General features: G+C 48.5%; 1 long non-coding RNA gene across 1 annotated transcript; it reads right to left on the minus strand.

The window, feature by feature from the left end:
- Positions 1 to 2,633: 2,633 nt before the first annotated feature.
- LOC121496650 lies at positions 2,634 to 4,508 on the minus strand. The gene is made up of 2 exons (XR_005989296.1): positions 4,281 to 4,508; positions 2,634 to 2,733 (listed from the first exon to the last, which is right to left on the minus strand). It is a non-coding gene; the product is annotated as an uncharacterized LOC121496650 (long non-coding RNA).
- Between the last annotated feature and the right edge of the window lie 15,618 nt (positions 4,509 to 20,126).

A 20,126-nucleotide genomic window follows, 5' to 3' on the forward strand; every position in this document is an offset into this window, starting at 1 on the left:
AATAAGATGCAATGTTTCTAGCCCAAAATAAACAGAGCAAATAGTTTCCCAGACACCGCAGTCCCTTACCACGACACAGAGTGCATGCCTACCATTGGTCTGTGCCACATTCTCACACTGGCCCAAGTTGGGTCAGCCACGCCCATGGTGAACCGGATGCACAGACCACCAGGGTGGTGAAGTCCCTGCTCCTGGGGGAGCCTGTCACCAAGGTCCGCTTATTCTGATTCATTGAAGCCATCATCAGCCCTGGGTTTCTCTGTATCCCATGCCAAGTTATCGAAAGGGGATGTTCTGAGGCCTGGGTTTGCCCCAAATCCATAGAATCAGGACTAGAAGGGAAATCAGAACGTGTTGATAGCACTGTCATCCCCACATGGCCAGGGGACCTGCCTAGGTCAGTTCTGGAAGGGGGGTGACTCTTGCCAAGGTGACCACTGGGATCCCAAGCAATTCCTTGCTGCATAGTGGCAGGTGAGCCACTCTTCTCCTTCCACCCACCCCTCCCGCCTCTGCTCTCTGGCCGCCTGGAATGGCTGGCGCATCCCCCACATCACGGACAGCACGATATCTGAAGATAGTTATCAGATACCCGTGTAACAAAGTGCTAATTTCTCCTCTTACCTAGATGGCATTTCAAAGAATTGCAGAAAGGATGAATTATCCAACGTAGTGATGAGGTCACTGGTTAACTGTTTAGATCCTTATCTCCACTGATAAGCTAAATAGATATCAGCAGGACTGGAGATAGAAAGATTCTTTTTATTTTTATTTATTTTTATTTTTATTTATTTATGATAGTCACACAGAAAGATTCTTTTTAAATGAAACCATAAAATAATGAAAAAAATCTTAAATAGCTAGAAGAAAACGTTAGCAATACAACAGACAAACGAGCAAAACCCTGGAGTTGAGCTTGGCCTCTCTAAGCATAATTCCAAAATCAGAATGCACAAAGAAGAGGCTCATTGGCTTTTTTTCAGACCTAAAATGATAAGTATTCATATGTTAAAAATAAAACAACTTATTGGAATAACTGCAGGATATACAACGAGTAATTGGAATCCTTCATGTGATAGGAATCTTCTCAGTTTTTAAAAGAGGGCACAGAAAATTTACTCATAAAATAATAGATTTTCATGAAAAAACACAGGAACTAAGAACTGAAAATATTTACTTTTGTCATTCAAGAGAGAAATTTAAACCTAAAAAATGGTATTTCCCACCTATTAGATTGGAAACGGTTAAAGAAAGACACGTGGCGTGCCTTGTCTCCATGCAGGTCCTGCTGATGGGAGCTGGGGAAATGACGTGATTGTTCTGGGGGGCCCCGTGTCCAGGTGCATCCAAAGTAGGTTCACGCAGGAGTCTCAACACAGCAGCTTATGCACAGGAAAGTACTAACAGAGTCTGCAAAAAAGGCTTAGGTAGAAAGCTGAATAATTCAGGTTTTAAAACAAGAGCTGAAACTGTTAAGTTGAATGTCTTGAAATATGGAATTACAAGAAAAACAGTTTTTGCTGTTTTGAAGACAAATGCTTATTCATGAAATGAAGTCTGGTATCCAGGGCAAATCCTTGCAGAGTCATTCAGATAAGTACGATCTGTTATATCCTCTATAGGGGCATAGGAATAATTCTTGAAAGACTGTATCATGGGCTGTCTCTAGGAGATAAAATTACAAATGAAAAGCTTTTATTTTGTTCTCCTTGCATATCTGCATTTTATAATTATTCTAAAATGAGGTTGTATTTATTATGCTCTTAAAAAAACTGAGGTGGCACTTAGGATATGTTTTATCAGGGATGCCCGGTGGCTCAGTCGGTTAAGCATCTGCCTTTAGCTCAGGTCATAAACTCGGGATCCTGGGATCGAGTCCTGCATCGGGCTCCCTATTCAGCGGGGAGTCTGCTTCTCCTTCTCCCTCGTGCTCTCTCTTATTCTCTCTCTCTCTCAAATAAATGATTTTTTTTAAAAAAAGGTGTGTTTTATCAATAAAATAATGGAAAATCCACACACCCACTGCTGGCATGGCTGTGCTGAAACAAGCACACTCCTATATTGTTTGTAAAAAATGTTCAAGGTGCTGGGGATGTTTTTGGAGGTCAACATGGCATGACTGATTGAGAACCACACAATGGTTCACTTCTTTCGACTGAGCAAAATCCCTCTAGAGGAAATTGTAAAGAACAAAACTGCTGTAGGTATGGATTCAGCTTGATACATTCATGTGGGAATGAGTCCTTTTATGATAAGGAGCTGGGTACGTGATGCAAAAATGAAGGGGACTATCCTGCCATCATTAATGTTTTTAATTTAATAACATAGTTTTCTATTTGTCTTGAAAAATTATTGTGAGCCCAGGAGGCTCAGTGGTTTAGCACCACCTTCAGCCTAGAGCGTGATCCTGGGGCCCAGGATCGAGTCCCATGTCAGGCTCCCTGCACGGAGTCTGCTTCTCCCTCTGCCTGTGTCTCTGCCTCTCTCTCTCTCTCTGTCTCTCATGAATAAATAAATAAATCTTTAAAAAAAAAAAAGAAAAAGAAAAATTATTGTGACGTCACAAGAATATCCATTATTTCAGAACTGTGCGCTTGTATGCATGCAATAAAGGAAAAGAAGGGAACTCAAACTTGGGAAGATGAGAGCGATTTTATTTGATGGGCTTGAGGAGCTGTAGACGAGGGTTCTGGGTGTCCATCCAGTATCAGCCAAAGGAGCTTCCTACGGCTTCTGTAGAAGGGCGACAGAGGGGATACACCGAAGCTGTTAGGATTTGCTCTTTGTGGAAACAGGTGGAAGATGGCAGAGCAGGAGTTGGCCTAGGTCCCTGCGTGGTTAGACCTCACCCACCGAGCAGGGTCAGCTGCCACTTACGTGAGGGCTCACACATTGTGCTAAGTCTGAGATCTGTTGCACGGCTGGTGTCACCTCAGCTAGTACGGTGGCCGTTACTACATGCTACTACTCATCTTCTCGTTCTCTGAGTCAACACGTATGAGATTTGTCATCCACAGACCACTGTGTCATCTAAAACATCCAAAGACATGTGTCCTCGAGGGAGTCTCTTAAAGATTTTATCCTTCCCTATCTTCATTTCTGATCTGAGTACAATGACAAGAGCGATGTGCCCTCAGCTGTCAAAGCTGTACAGCATTCCAGGGCCCAGTGCCCACCTGTGAAGGGCTTTAGGGGGCCAGAGGCACACTGGCACCTGCAGTCAGCTCAGGATGGGAGGTACATTACTCCTCCCCATCCCAAGCACCCTCCTGCCTCTTCACTATGTTGCCCGTTACAGTGAACACCCCGCTGGCCCCATGTCACCCTGCAGGCAACCTCAAGGCCCCTCACTCTCTGCCGCTAAATGCAATCCCCTTCCAAGGCCCCCAGTCCCCATCCGGGTTTCCTGTCAGCGCACTCCTCTTACATCCCCACCACGAGGGCCACCTGCTGCAGACTCTCGGCATCTCCACCTGTCTCCACCTGGAGCCTCTGAAGTGCCTCCCTCCTCCCCTCTTCCCCGCCAGGCGGGCAGGGCTCCTCAAGTGCAGCTCTGGCCCAGTGGTCCCTCCTCACCGGTTATTCATGCTGCTTGCTGCCTTCAGAGACACAAACCTCTCTCCTGGGTATTACAGAACCTTGGCAACATCCCTTCTGGAACTTACTTCCCAGTAAATTAGGTGGCTGCTCACTTCTCTACCTCCAGGAAATTGCTCGCACTTTCCCCTCAACTTATAATTCCCTCCACTCTGCCCCAACTCAGGCGTTCCTACTTCCCCTACAGAGAAACCCTACAAATCCTATAACTCTTCAGCTTGGCAATTCTATAACCGCCCCCCCGCCCCCGCCGCCCAAAAAAAGCTCTCTAGCCTCTCCCCAGATCTGGGAAATCTGACAAGCCTTTCATTCTTTTGAAATCCTCAACCCCTTAATCCATTCATGGGCCTGTCCAAGGTCTGCACGCATGTCCCTCTCTGTCTGTCTGTTGTCCGTGTGGCTTTGCTTCTCTGGAGCATTTAGCACAGCACCTGCAGGTTCTCACAGATTCTCAAGAAATGTTTGAGTAGCCACGTGCCATCCGTCATTAGTGTTCCAAGGGTGAAGCCCCCTTATTCCCCCTCCAAATCCTTAGCTTTTTCATGATCCAGTTGTCATGGGTCTTTCGAAAGTAGGATATACTAAGAAGTTAAAATACCATCATTTTAAGTGTTAGAAAAACACCATGGAAACCCAAACATTGCTTCTTTCTAGTCCAAGAGACTGAGCTGCCCTCCCCTTACCACGCTTGGATGGCAGGCTGGCACATGCCGGTCTCAGCTCTGGATACAGCCAATTGGGCAAGTGGGAGAAATCCGTGCCATCTGACGCAGAGACTGTGGCTCCCCCTGTGCCTCTCACGCCCTCAAATCTCCTGGCCCGCTCCACAAAGCTTCATTTGGCCCGGGAGCCAAGCAGAGACCCCCCCATGGAGAGTGCTGGGCTGCAGAGAGGACCTCACCCCAACAGCCAAGAGCCTGGCCAGGCCTGAGAAGTTGGCTGTAAGAGCTGGAACAGCGCACATACCTCCAGTCCCAGACATTTCAGGAGCCTGGAGAAATTTCGAATCCCTTTGGAATTTCCTGAGCATCCGCCTTTCGAAATGCCACCAATGTGTACTGAGCCAGAAACATGTGCGAACCCGGAGCGGCTGGAACTCTAATACACTGCTGGTGGGAACAGACACGGCTCAAACCCTTTGGAAAACACTTTTGTTACCTGAGCCAGGCTCTTGGGCCCCACGACCACAGAAATGAGGCTGGGCCAAAAGTCAAAGGCACAGACAAGGCCTGAAGGGGGGTTCTGCTCCAGCTGAGGAGACACAGCACCTGCAGAGAGCACGGAGGAGGGAGGGGTGGCCCTCCTTATGCACAGAAGCTCCCTCTGCTTCCGCTCAGGTCCAATGTGCTAATGAAAGAAGGGGTGGGGATGCTTGTCTTGATCGGTTGGAAGGGCTTGTTCTGATTGGTCAGAATCAGATGGTCCCGACGGGTCATACTGGCCGACCACTGGGGCTTTTCAGAGCCAGGGTTCTGAATATGGGACCCTGTCTGGGCACATCCCGGCTCTGCTCCTTAAGACATGTGGTTTGACTGTAACAATCAACAGAAAGCGCCCCAGATACACACTGTTTTTCACCTGGGGCTGATTCCCATGGTCCCCAACTGTCCCAGCTTGATAGTTTCCTTAAAAGCTAAACACACGTCTGTCGTATGATTTGGCCATTCCACTCCTAGGCATTGACCCAAGAAAGAAGAAATGGCACTATCCATGTGCAGACGTGGACACACATGCCCACAGCGGGTTATATGCGTGGCCAAAAGGTAGAAGCAACCCAGTGTTCATCCGCAAGTGAAGGGATGAAAAAGAAGAGTGATGCATCCAGGCGATGGGACGCTCCTCAGCGACGCAGAGGAAAGAGCCACCCACACTCGCAAGAACATAGACGAGCCCCAAAATAACGAGGCAGGTGAATGATGCAGGGTAAAAACGAGCACATGCTATGTGTTGCATTTACTGAAAGTTCTAGAAACTGCAAAGTCACCTTAGTGACAGAAAGGAGATTTGTGGCTGCCTCGGGATGGGAGAGGGCCAAGCAAAGATGCAAGGGAGGGATGACTAGGGACTGCGAAGAAACCTTGGTGGTGATGGGCAGGTTCTCCAAGTGGATTGTGGTGATGGTTTCATCATAAAAATGTCAACTTCGATCAAATTGTACGCTTCCAATCTGTGCAGTTGTTGCGTGGCAATGATAGCGCAATAATGCTGCTCAAAGTCTCCAAATTAATTAAGAGTATAATGAAAAGGGATCCTTATTGTCTAAAGTCTTCCCTGTAGCTTGTAATGAATTCATCCTGACAAGGGAAAGTTAGTTCACGTTGAGAATTCAGGGCAGCAGACTTGTCCTGTGTCTTCTGGGGGGAAAGTCAAACTGAGCTCCTCACCAGACAGAATGTGAGCCAGATCTGGTGATGGGGTGGCGGGGAGCTCTGGAGGCAGAGGCCTGAGCCTGGGTGGGGAGGGAGTCAGTCGGGACAGAAGAGCCCTAAAGCCCCAGGGAAATGGTCCAGACGCTCAAGCACAGCCGGGAGCTTCAACGTCAGGCAGCAAGCAGGGGAGGAATGAGCTAAAAATGGGATCTTTGTGGAAGCTCTGCCCAGGGGACCAGTACAAGCGTGGGGCTCAGTGTCCCAGGGCCGTGGGCCGCTTAGGGCAGAGCCTGAAGTCTGAGACCGAGCCCACTGGCGAGAGCTCTGGAGAGGTCTGTAGAAGGGGTGTTCAGAGGGTGCCTCCAACCCGGAGGTACCCTCTCCGCCCTCCCTGGGACGCACTGCAAAAGGGCCTGCTTCAGAATCCAAGCTCTCAGAAGGTATCCTGGCCAGTCGTCCTGCCCCAGGGTGGGACATGGGATGGAGCTGGGACAGGAGCCCAGGTGGATGTCATGAGGACATCATTCATGCATTCATTCAAGAAGCATTTGCCCATCCTCGGGCTGTGAATGTGGTGCTCAGGGCTAGTGTATGCAGGTGGATGTGGCTCAGATGCTGGCAGGAGACCAAATTCAGGCCAGAGACAATGGGGGGAGGAGACAAACATGGCAAATACAGGGTCTGGCACATGGCAGCTGCCCTGTAAATGTATGCTGCTGGAAAGCGGGGAGGAAGGAAGGAAGCAAGCAATGTTCTACTTTCTCAGGCCGCTCAAGCCCTATCACCAGCCAGAAGACAGGTAGACTGCTCCCATCCCTCTTACCCTCTTTGATTCGAAGGGAAGAAGAAAAGGTTTACAAAAATGCTCAATAAATGTTTTTTTTTTTTTTAAAGATTTTTTTTTTATTTATTTATTTATTCATGATAGTCACAGAGAGAGAGAGAGAGAGGCAGAGACAGGCAGAGGGAGAAACAGGCTCCATGCACCGGGAGCCTGACGTGGGATTCGATCCCGGGTCTCCAGGATCGCGCCCCGGGCCAAAGGCAGGCGCCAAACCGCTGCGCCACCCAGGGATCCCTCAATAAATGTTTTTTAAAAGATTTTATTTATTTATTCATGAGACACACACAGAGAGAGAGAGAGAGGCAGAGACACAGGCAGAGGGAGAAGCAGGCTCCATGCAGGGAATTTGATGCGGGACTTGATCTCAGGACCTTGGGATCATGCCCTGAGCCGAAGGCAGACGCTCAACCACGGAGCCACCCAGGCGCCCCTTCAATAAACTTTTTGTTAAAATAAAATGCGTGCGACAGTTAAACCAGGTGCTCTGCTGTGTAGTTGCTACCTATGTACACAGCAAAAGTCATAGGTTTCATGCTTGGCCAGAACTCCTGGTCTGCTGAGAATTGCTCACATTGACAAAAGCAAAGCAAAACAAGAACAACAAAAAACAAAGAAAACCACACACACACACACACACACACACACACAAAAACACGAAAAAGAACCCCACCACCACCACCAAAAACCAACTGGGTGACCTACAAGGAAAAAAAAGAGAGAGAAGCAGCTGGCCCGTCTTAACTTTTAAAATGATCGTCATGGAACATTTGAGCGCCTGCCCCTTGCCAAGCTTTCCTCCTCCCCAAAGGAAATCTGGTGGCACAGGGTGAACTCCAGATCCTGGCATCTCCTAACGTTTGGATTCCACTGAGTTCTGAGCCCTCTTAATTGTTTCCAGGGCCTCTCTGTGGAGGGGCGTGGGGTCTGCGAGGTAGACGGGGCTGGTGCTGTTGCCTTCAGGTGCGGCTCCGAGAAGGCAGCGGGACTTCCCAGCAGTGGGACCCCCACAGCACTTCACAGCCAGAGGATCAGAAAGGGCGACATAACTTCCTGAAAGAGATTCGGGGCTGGAAGCTTGTCTCTAAGCCCAGCGATCTCCCCCGGAGCCGGGCAGGATGTGCGTGGCCGCCGAGTCTATGCACTTTTTACCTGGTGCAGGCGATGGGAAGGCTTCATTCACGCTCAACCGTCCTTGGCCAATGTTCCTGTAAGATGAGAATGGGGCGGCAAGACTGGTTCCGACCGTGGGCTTGATGTTTCCGGGAAATGCCTGGGCCTGCCGGGGTGCTGGCCAGGGGGGAGCTGCAGGACCTCACCCTAGAAGCACAGGGCCCTTGGGTGTGGGGCGCTGTGTCTGGAGGGAAGCACACACGTGCTGAGGAGGAGGGGGCATGTGCCAAGCCCCTGGCTCATGGGCCCACAATGCTGGCCGATGGGGAGAGAAGTAACAGGAAGGGATGCCCCTCCCGCGCCACCCCAGAGGTTCCTGCTGGGCGATTGGCAGGGTTCTCACCCATCAGCTGGCCCGGAGCCGGGAATAGGCTGCCCGCTGATGCACAGCCCAGTCGTGGCAATAAAATCATAAATGGAAGTTCCAGGGCAATTATAGGCCACACATGTACGGGTAAGGAGCCCTGGCGTGCAGGCGCCCATAGCCTCTGTCCCCTGTGTGCCTGGCTGGCTACCGTTAGCCAGAAATCCCAGGACATCTTGCACAGAATGTAGCTCTCTGCTCTTCTGACTTCATCTCAGTTTCCCAACAGGAGAGATGAAATTCAAGTCTACGATCGAAAGACTAGAAGTTTCTTTTTGAGGCTTCTCCCCCAGGGGCCCAGCCCTCCTCTGTATCTCGGGAGCCTATCTAGAGGCAGACATGCGAAAAACTAAAGTAGAAATGATACCAGTAACAGCCATAGTCACTAATAATGATGATGAAAATAATGGCTCGTGATAATAATGGCACCGCAGGCCTCACCGCCTCAGTGGCGACTGGGACAGGGACCCACTCCGACACTGGTGATTCTTCCGCTGGTTTTCACAGATGCAGACACACTGATGCTCAGAACGATGGGTAGGCAGCCCAAAGTCCCACTGCTGTGGCCGAGAAGATTCTAGCTCAGGTGTGACTGATAGGGCACGGGCATTCTCTTACGTGCTTTGACATGGCGCATCAGGCCAGAGCGCAACTGGAGATTTCAGGACTCCAGACCCCTTGGCAGAGTGGGTGGGAGGTGGTCTCCCTGCAGCCATCTCCTCCCTGACTACATGCCCTTCCTCTCCCTCAAGGAAGGGTCTTTAAAACTCCCTGAGATGCTACTTGCCCTTCCACCTGCTGACACCTCCCACCAGTGGGGCAGCCTTGGGAGACCCCCCGACCAGGAAGCTTCTGGACCTGCCTGGCTGGGCTAGGCCCCCGTCCAGCATCTCTAGACCCAGCACACATCCCCTCGTGCCATATCTGCAGCCAATCCCAGCCTATCCCAGCCCGATGGGGCCTCCTCAAGAGCAGGGGCCATGACTCACTCACCTCCGTGTCCCCAGCCCCAGCGGTGGCTGGAGTAACAGGGGCTCTGTGGATACCGGAATGAGCAGATGAAGACAGGAGCCTGGCTTGGGTGATGCTTCTCAGCCTTTTATAATCCATGTTCTTCCAACTAGCATCACATGCCACCTCCATGCCAGGGCCCAAAACCCCGGGACACCATCAGCTCTCCTGCCTGCGCCTGTTCAAGTCACTGTGGCTCTCCATCAGCCAGGGAGTTTTCTCGGGCTTGGTTCCTACAATCTGTGTTACCCGAATGATTTGCAATTTTTTTCATTATCCAAACATTCAGCACAGAACACTTTCTTTCAAAATACTTGCACCTGCTTCCCAGCTTTGGGAGTCTAATTCCTTGCCTGGAGTGAGGAGGGAGGGGACTCCTCTACACCCAGGCTCTGAAAACTCACGGGGTGTTGGGCTCAGGGTATGCCGACAGGAAGCAATGACCTGACTTCAGTCACCAGAGGTATAACTAGAGGTGAGGAAGCAGATTTTATGACCAAATCAGAGGAAGCAAATACAGCTCCATGTGTTTATATGGGACTGTACACCTGCTGATATGGGAAGACCCTGAGGGTGAAGGCGGAGGCCCTGCCCTGGTGGGCGGCGGGGTTGTCAGCTGCCAGCAATGGCAGGGAAGAGGAGGGGGTGCCACTTGCTGGGGGCAGCAGCTCCTGGAGTCCATGGGAGATGCCAACCTTTGAGGGGTTCCCCATGAAACAGCTGGGCAAACTCTGGGACAGATACGGGAATCTCACTGTAGTTCAGGTCTTACAGGGGACAGAAAATGGAAAACTTGCACCTGTTCTCTGTCTAGGAAGGCTTGGGAATCCCAGAGTCAAAGGGAAAGCAAGAGTCGGTGCAAGAGCCTGGGACAGGGCTGGGGGACAGGGTGAAACGGATGTGAGACATTGAAAAAGAAGCACTGTGCTCCCGTAGTTCTAGAGGCTCATCCGAAAGTCCAGTGCGGGGCTCCGTGCCCTTGGAACATCCAACATCCTATGCAGCCCGATGAAATCGTAAGAATTCTCCAGGACCTCACCATGTTCTTCCATTTGAGGCAAAAGAGAGCTTCTAAAAATATTTACCCATTTCACATAAGCAATGTAAAAATAACAACTTAAAAAACAAGTCATGCCAATGCACTGAGATTTTCCTGGGAAAAAAGTCTCCTGTGCCAAAATATAAATAAATGAATAAATATGATTAATTGTAGGAAGGCATGAAGATCTAAGATTGAGATGGCTCTTCAGGATCCAGGAAGCTCTCCCTTTTGGGATAACTGCCTCACAGGCCCGCCTACCTCCTACATTCATGAACTTTTTAACATTCGCTCAAAAACGCTCCTGGAAAGCCTGTAGAATGCTTTATTCGGGCATCGCGGAACTGAACGTGACCGAGATCTATCTTTGGGTCATGATGATGTAAACAAATAGTTGTCCTGCAAAGTGACCAGGACCATAAAAGCAATTTTTCCCCAGAACATCAGAGAAGAAGGAAAAGATGCTTCAATACATGATTTTAGATCAATAACATTTAGACTGATGATTTATTTAGGGACACCTGAGTGGCTCAGTCAGTTAGGCGTCTGACTCTTAATTTCAGCTCAAGTCGTGATTTCAGGGTCCTGGGAGCATGACCTGTGTTGGGCTCTGTGGTCAGTGGGGAGTCTGCTAGAGGATTCTCTTTCCCTCTTCCTTTGCCCTTCCCCTCATTCCTCCATGCTCTCTCTCTCTCTCTCTTTCTCAAATAAATAAATCTTAAAAAAAATAAAAATAATTTATTGATATTACTTCATAGCATACACCAAAATACATCCTAGAGAGATTCAAGGACATATTTAGTCACTTATTTTATTAAAATGGCAAAACTACAAGAAAATAAACATCAGTCATCAAATCTCAGGAGAAGGATGAGCTTTTTAAAGCAACAGAAGAAATTACCAAGGAGAAACAGTTGCATTATCTCTAGATAAAAAATCTAAATGCCGAGACATTGAACCACTAACCAAGATTTCAGGCTGAACGGATGAAGAAGTCATAATTGTAGTAAATATGAAGACAGAGGGTTAATTTCACAGCAAAACACCAGTGGAAAAATAGAGTTGGGGTCATGAACCAGGATCCACCAAAGGAAATGCAATTAGTAAACAAACACTTGGGAAAATTTCCTGCAGTATTAAGGATGGAATAAATATAATTAAAATAATTACATACCATTTGACCTACCAGGTTAACAAAGCTTATGAAAATAAACATCACAGCCAGAGAATGTATAGAGACACAGTCCCTTCGGTTGCCAGTGGACAATACTTAGCCAGAGCTCCAAAACCATCTGCGGCGAGGGACCAAATAATCTAACTTCTAGGAATCCCAAGGTAATGAAAACAAGTACTCTGAAAGCTTTGGAAAGAAAAAAATGTCATCACAACATAATTCATAATCATGACAAACTGATAATATCATAAATGTCCCCCAAAGAGACACGATGGTTAAGGAAACACTCTTTTGCAAAAGCAATTACTGCGCTTGTATTTTAAAAGACTGTGTCATAACAAGAAAAATATGTCTGATCGAATGTTAAATGGAAAAAGCAGAACATAAACCTGAATCTACAGCATGATCAGACCACAATAAAAAGGATTTACATGAAAAGTCAAAAGAGATATACCGCGACGTTTTCATGCGGGGATTAGACATGATCTGTGCCTCGTTTCGTTCTGCTTGTTTATGTTTTACAAATGTGCTTTGGTGCCTATGTCGGTGGCTCTCCAATTCTGGACACGTAAAGTATCCCTCGGGTACTCCTTAAAAATGAGGACTCCCTGGCCCAGGTGACCTGATCTATAGGATCTGGAATCTATATTGTTATGAGCATTTCGGGGAAATGTACAGTCTGCCGTTCTGAAATCCATTCTCGGACACCAATGGGGGGTGGGGGGGGGGTCCTACGATTCTATATTCAATTCTGACACTACCCAGAGTTAGCATCTGACCTCGCAAGTTAAAGGCAAGGTCCCCTCAAGAAGGCCCTTCTTCAGACGCCAGACACCGATGGGATCTCCACGCGACCTGGACTGCTACCCGACTAGGCTACAAATCTGGGGGTTCTCACCACCTCCCACCTCACAATTGTCGATTTGCTAGAAGGACTCACAGAACTCATACAAGTGCTATACCTACAGTGACAGTTTTATTTTAAAGGGTACGGCCTAGTGTCGGATGAAGAGATGCCTAGGGCAAAGTCTTGGGGAGGACAGCACGGAGCTGCCGTGGCCTTTCCTGGAATCCAGGAACACCACCCTCCCAGGACCAACCAGGAAGCTCCCTCACACTTCAGTGTTTAGAACTTTTATCAGATGTTTTATTACCTGGGCAAGATTGATTAAACCATTGGCCTTATGATTGAACTCAATCTCCAGCCACCCGCCTCCCCAGAGGTCTGGGAGTGGGGCTCAAAATTTCCAACCCTCAATTCCATACTTGATCTTCCCAGCATGGCCAGCTCCTCCCTGGGGCCTCACTACCTAAGGTCCCACCTCATTAGCATCAATTTGGATGTGGTCAAAATGTGTTCTTTCTACATAGACACTTCTATTAGAGAATTCCAGTGGCTTTGGAGCTCTGTGCCAGGGATGGGGACAAAGATCAGGTTTTTTTTTTTTTGTTGTTATATCACAATGGCCCCTGTCAAAGAGTCATGCCTTGAAAAATATTAGAATATGAATCATTTCAATTTTTAGAAGTAATTAATGGGGAAGGTATTTGGGGTCACTGGAGGACAGGGATGAGTTAACATGGAGAGCTTCAAGCCAGGTCTGCAATGGTAATCCAGGTTTTTAGGAGGAACCTGAAAGGGAGAAGGGTGGATGGGAGGGCGGATGGGAGGTGAAAGTATACGTTGAGGATAGACATTTGAAAGTATATTGCGTTTCTGGAAGAAGTGGTGTCTTCCTTGGTAGCTGGAGTTTAAGTCTGTATGGGGAAGAGGTGGTTCTAAAGGGAGGTCACTTGGCACCAAGTTAGGATAATCCCCATTTGCCAAACCAGGGGGTCTAATTTTAGGTGAGTGTTTGACAAACTGTGTAAGGTATGGCTGATTCATAGAATAGAAATACCAGAGCTCATTACATGCATCAAGGGGGAATCGTCTGATAAAGCTTGTTTTGGTTTAATGTGTAGGTTTATGGGACATGTGCCTGTGTGTGTGCGTGTGTGTGTGCATTTGAACATCTGTGCTCCACAAATACATGGATCAAAAGTCACAAATGCCCACTGCTGGGGCTCTGAGCTGCATCTGGTGACTGTCAGCATGCATAAAGGGGACAGTAAGGTGAGAAACAAGAAGAGGTGACCCGTCAGGAAACAACCACTGTAACCGATGACCAGCTAGGGCACAGCAGGAGACTGTGAAGAAAAGGCCAGAATAGAGCTATGTCTGGGAATTCTATTGACAGATATAGGTGCCTGCCTGAACACAAGGCTGGGCATGAGCTGGAAAATCCACGGAAGAAAAAACAGGAAGGCAAAGGGGCGGGGGCGGGGAGGGGAAACATGCATCATGAGTGACACATTGACTTAGAAAGCCCACGGGACATGGTATCAAGTGTAGGCAGATATACGGGTGCCTACCAGAGCCTTGGGGCAGGGCGAAACCAAGCCAGGAGAGCCAAATAAAATGAAGAATGGGATACAGAGAACTGCAGCCCACCAGGGTGTCAAGGAAGGGGAGGGAGCCAGCCAGAGGGCCCAGGAGGGAGCTTTCCAGGAGGAAGCACCTCTGCTCTCCCCTCAGAGCCCATCCGAATACACACAGAATCTCATTCCCAAAGCTGCAAAATTAGCTAAGCTTGAGAACTGGGATTTAGAAGCTTTCCACACTCTGGAAGGATGTCCCACCAAACACTACCTGTACCGAGCCCGCTGGAGCCCAAGTGATTACACTCCTGTAGAACTGGGTCAAGTAGAGAGAGCCAATGGTGGCACAGAGGAGATTCCAGAGAGATCATTTACCAAAAAGTATGGGGGAAAATTGGCTCTGTGGTTAAAAAAAAAAAAATTCAGGGTTGATCTTCACCTTAAATTAAACCCAAATAAATAAGTGTTAAGCCGATCAACGAGTGTATACACAAAACAAAATGTATGAATGTTGATACGTTATGTGTAAAGAAAGGCCTCCAAACAAATAAGTCACTTATGCCAAGTATTTTAAAGGTCAACAAAAATGGGAACAAAAGCAAAAGAATGCACTACAGAGACCTCATGGGGGCGTTTCAGTAAGGAGTGGCCGACAGCATCTACCGCTGTGTAAACTAAACCACATCTGACTGTGGAGGTAAAATCGGAAGCGGGTCTTGAACACTGGAGATTTAGACAGGTGCGGCTTGGGGAGGAAGGTCCAGGTGGCCAGGACGGCATGAGGCTGGGCCAGGGGACAGCCAAGCCTTGGGGTGGCCTGGTTCCCTTATCAGGTTACAAAAGTCCTGCGTAAACAAAGGCCACCTGGCAAGGGACACCACCTGCGTGACTCCATTTCCTTATGACTGTCAACATTGACATTTGCAGACTCTTTGAAAACACATTTAATTAGTCGAGCAAATGATACCCTCTCCACAGGCAAGTGGGTCTAATCCAAACACCTGATCCAGGATATTGACTCTGTTAGGGAGAAGCACCACCTCCACCATGGGAAAAAACGAGCCCAGCTATGTCCAAGTGCTTCCGTGCAGAGTTGGTTTTCTAATTATTTTCTCTTTCATCAAGCGCATCTGAAGAGCAGCTCTTTGCATATTGTAACCCGGAGAGGCGGGAGATCTTCAAAAATAGATCCCTCCCATCGGGGAAGGAAAAAAACATAACGATTAATACCCACGGAGGCAGCTGATTCACACCAGGCTCCCTGATACCCTCCCGGGATGGTGTTTCAAATAAATTATTAAATTTATCATTAAAGGCGAACTGGTATGTTTCTTCTTCACCTATTTTCAACAGGAAACAAACGCATCCGAAAATGGCTGGCAACCAGAAGAGAGCGCCTAATGTACCAGCCCGTGTTAGGTCCACTTTTTTAAAAGCATTTGCTTCCTGATCTTTGAGAAAGAAACCAGAAATTTCAGAAACATATTACACAGAAAGATCAGAAAATATGTCCTTTTTAGCCATTACAACCTGGTTTTGCTCTGGAGTCCTCTTGGATAAGATGGGTGCAGGTAGCTGGGGAGGTGGCGTTCCTCCCCAGTGTAGACACACTCCGTGCTCTCCCGTCAAAAAAGAGCAGAAGCGTTTTTTGGTTTTTGGTATTTTTTCCCAATGATGATTTCTGGCTTCAAGATGAAGCCATTGACGTCCATTGATGGTGAAATTCGAGACCTCCGTCCCAGGCAAGCAACGGGGATCCCTGCAGGATCTGCATTTCCTGGAGCCCTGATCTGAAAGATCACAGGCCTGAACTCCATCTCATTTACAGACTTCGTAACAGGGTCTCACTTTTAATCTAATTTTAAGTCACAACAGTCTTTGTTTGCAGAGCTGATGGAAGGGGCTCCTTGCCAATGAGATCTGGTGTAGGCTGGGGACAAAGGGAGTCCGGAAGGGAGTATTTGGTGAGAAGGGACCCTCTTTAGGGATTGAAGGATTTTGTAATGATCTAAGAAATGAGCTGGGTATAGACCCTTGCGACAAAGCCGAGCATTCACCCCCATTTGAAAGAAGCCCACAACTTGATGGGATGAGCACTGGGTGTTACACTATATGTTGGCAAATAGAAGTTGAAGAAAAAAAATATATATATATATATATTTAAAAAAGAAAAAGAAAGAAAGAAGCCAACAAATGCTAATAGCACACAGAGATTGTGCTTCATGTTTTTGTTCATGGAAGTTTAATAAAAGGTATTTTCTGTACTTTCTAGGAGGAGAAAAGGGAGACACAAATCTCTTTTGTGACACGCAGTGGTCAACTGGGGCCTGTGGTTACTGATGGTGAAAATCTGAGTCTCGGGGGCAGAAAAAGTGAGGTTAGTGGCCAGGACTCCTGTGCTGATCCTGGCTCTGCACCCGGCTCATCTCTGTGGCTCTCCTCACAGATCGCAAGGATGTGTTTTCATAAACCTTTGGCCATTGTCCTAGCTAGGCCCAGGATTAGAGCTGAGATGCTATGTGGGTCACCTGAGTGGCCTCAGCCGAGTGAAGTCTCCATGCATCAAGGTCCTTGTCTCCACAATGGAGAGCACGGGGTGGGGATGGGGGGAGTAAATGCACTAACTCATGCACATGACAAATGTTCCACACGTGGTACTGATGTTCTTGGGGGAACCTCGTTCATTGGGTCCATCAGTTACTCGCAGCGGACTCTAATTTCACAAGGCACTAACTTTGGCGCACAAACATTTCCTCGTATCTGGACTTTGTACCTTGAGCCTCTGCTTCTACCTGAAACTTAATCTAGTCACTTCTGAGTAAACTTGGCCAGATTTGGTGGTTTCTTGGTAATTTCAGGATTAAACTCAGCCAAATTCAGGTCCTTTCTCCCCTTCTTCCAGGGTCATACTTGGGCTCAGTGGACACCTGCCCATCATCACACTGTCAAGGACTAACCTTTGATTCTAGGCCAGTATCTATCCATGTGGCTTCCCCTCGTCCCATTATCTTCAACCATGATCACCTGCGGTGGCGATGACCTTCCAGGCTGGTCTTGGGCCATCACCACCCTTCAAAGCAAGCATCAGCTACAGAGTACCTACAAGGTAACCACGTGCCAATCCAGCTCTTAGGGAGGCACCCTCATCCTTCATCCCAGACTACAAAATTTAACCACTGGCTCTTTCTCAGATGATCTCCATGCCCTTTCAGACCACTGGAGGACCCACCCACAACCTCATAGTGTCCATGGGCCTCTGGGAGATCCCAAAGACTCAGCTGCTGTTCTGGGGCTATGCCTCATACCTGGCTTCTCTCCAAGGCCTGATGTCTACCTGGCATCCCTCGGGAAGAGAAGCATGGGATTCTTCTAGCTCAAGATCCACTGATGTGGCCAAAACTAGATCATTCCTGCAAGAACTCATCCAGAAGCAGTCCAGTGGAATCTGGGCCCCTAAAATGAGCCTTTGACTCTTTGTGCCTCCTCCAGCTCACTCCCACATCACCATGGGAGGCCCTTACTCGGATGCTGTGAGGAGGAGGGGAAAAGGCAACCGCAATCGTTGACAAATAATTGGGCCACAATCAAACCGTTCCCTCTATTTTTTTTTTAACTTGATGTCAAAATTTGATCAATTCAACCTCTGGTTTCTCTGTTCATAATCCTTTTCATACTTGGGGCAATACCACATGAATACTTCCAGCCTGAATTGGGGGGAAATCTCAGATTTAAGTTTGTATGTGACAAGCCCAGGTAATCGCATGCTATCCGCCCATGTATGTGTGTGTTGATAACTCCCAAGCCCCTTCGCTGCCCATGGCTGCCTGGACATCCCCCCGCAGGGCCGCCGCACTGAAGGCTCACATTCACTCACCACTCTGTCTCTGTTTCATTCTTAATGTTCAGCCAATTCTGACACCACAACTTCCTGCCCCTAAACCACAGACATTTTCCTACAAGAGTTGGGGCAGGTCTCCGAGTCCCCGCTCCCTTGGAATCTAAACCTCGAGGCCCCCTCGAGGTAGATAGAGTTCTTTGGATGAGAAAAGACTAGGTTCTAGTCCAGATGCAGCTGTTTAATTACTTTAGAAAGACTTTTCCAAGATGGCATCATTTCCTAGACCTAAAATTCTTCAGTTTCTCTCTCGTATCTACAATTATTGCAGTAATTTATAAGCTTCATGAGTTATTTAAATTAGGTCATGCCTTTCCCAAAAGTCTTCTGGGCATCGACCTCCCTGATGGGTTCTGCACACAGGCCCCAAGAGAAGCACGACATCATCTGAGCAGCGGCTGGTGCTGGGACACTGCTCAGACGCCCACCATGCATGAGTCCTGATTTCTGCTGCCCAAGCCTCCATCCTTCCAGGGTGAGCAGACACTGCCCTCCGGAGTGGCCAGGGCAGTGAGAGCCTTAGGTTCTGGGCTGTGGGTGTGCTAGGTTTGGGTTCCGGCTCTGCTAACGTCTAGAATCTGGCATTCTTGGGGGAGCCGATTTTCACTAAAAGTCATTTCTTGCCTTTTTGGTGTCAAGGATGTCAACTTATTTGACTTGTGGTGTCCCTCTTCCTCCTTGTAAACGCTATGATCAGACCCTCTCTGATCAGCTGATGGGAAGAGCCAGCAGGAGAGAGAAGTGGAGGAGAAGGAGCTGGTGCCAGAAGACCGAGCCATCCCCTGCAGACGCCAGCAGAGCTGCCTTCCACCCAAGTCAGAGCAATGTCAGTAAACGCTGCGCCCATGTGTGCACGCCTCTGGGGAGGCACTGAGATACGGTCTGTCAACTCCAAGTCAGGGCCACCGTGGAGCCAGCAGCTCTCCTGGACTGGAGCTGTTGCCCTCCTTAATACACACCTCCAGTGACACAGATGGCCATTAAAAGCTGAGGGCCGCTGCCTGGAGCCTCCCAAGATGCCTGGTTCACCTCTCAGGGGCATCTGAGAAGAAAACTTCTCTGTCCTACTAGCCACACCCAGGCATGACCTGGAGGACACCGTCAGGAGATGAGGTCAGCTGTTCCCAAGGCACTTTCTTGTCCCATCTACCAGGACCTGACTTTCCACGCTTGGCTTCTGCCCCGGATACAGCGTTTGGGTCTTGCTCGGGGTTCCTCAGGAGTTCCCATTATCAACCTCTGTGATAATGCCAGATCAAGCAGGTGGGGGGCTGCCGTGTGGTCTGTGGCCCCACCGCCCTGCAGCCCTTCCCATGCGAGGAAGAAGTTCCTCTCACATGTCATCTCTGGCAGCATAGTCGAGGTAACAGGGGTCTTCAGGGCCTAGAAGGCCTTTCTGCCCATTGAGGAAGTGAAGCTGGGAGCCTGTACTGAAGACGGTGCTTGGTTGTTTCCACAGTGGAAAATACTGGAAAGTCACTGATGGGGAGGCCTGAGGGTGGCAGAGGCCATCATCGATTAGGCTTTGTCAGACATGACAGATAAAAATGAAACAAAGAAGGGAGGGAGGAGGAGACGAAAGAAGGAAGGAAGAAGGAAAGTAGAAGGGAGGAGGAGTGAGAGAAAGAGAAATGTTGGACCACAGTCTAAATCGTTCTCTCAAGTAAGTATATATTTAGTAAAACCAACCCTAAACTAGTTCATTGAACTTTTTATGTATAAATGTTGGGCACTAGACCCAAATGGTGATTCGAATGTGCGCTAAACCTTCTCCACCACTGACTCCCACTAAATTTGCGAAAGAGAAGCAGGAAGCCTGTGATTCTGTGCCCATGGCTGAAGAGCATTGTCCACAGCCAAGGACCCTGAAGAGTCTCTGAGACCCAGAGCAGGCCTGACTGGGTGGGAATGAGGGTCATCTCTACCACCGAGGAGGCGCGGAGAGCAAATCACAGGATGTCATGTGCAGGCATCCAGGGGACACAGGGCAAAGCAGCAAAAGCAATGAATACAACTCAAAGGATCTTCGAAAGCAGATATTGTCCAGAGCAAAGCTTCAGGTTCCACCTTCATAAAACCAAAGACTGAGGACCAAGTGGAACAATCCACTCATGCTGAGGAATCCTGAGCACGAAAGGAAGGCTGTGGGCAGGTGCTTGTGTGAGTGTCTGGGCTGCTCAAGCAGCAGGCACTGATGGTGAGGTGCTGACCCATCGGCAGGGATGAGGGGACCGAGGAAGGG

This window comes from Vulpes lagopus, chromosome 8 (genome assembly GCF_018345385.1).
Source record: "Vulpes lagopus strain Blue_001 chromosome 8, ASM1834538v1, whole genome shotgun sequence".
Taxonomy (NCBI): Eukaryota; Metazoa; Chordata; class Mammalia; order Carnivora; family Canidae; genus Vulpes; species Vulpes lagopus.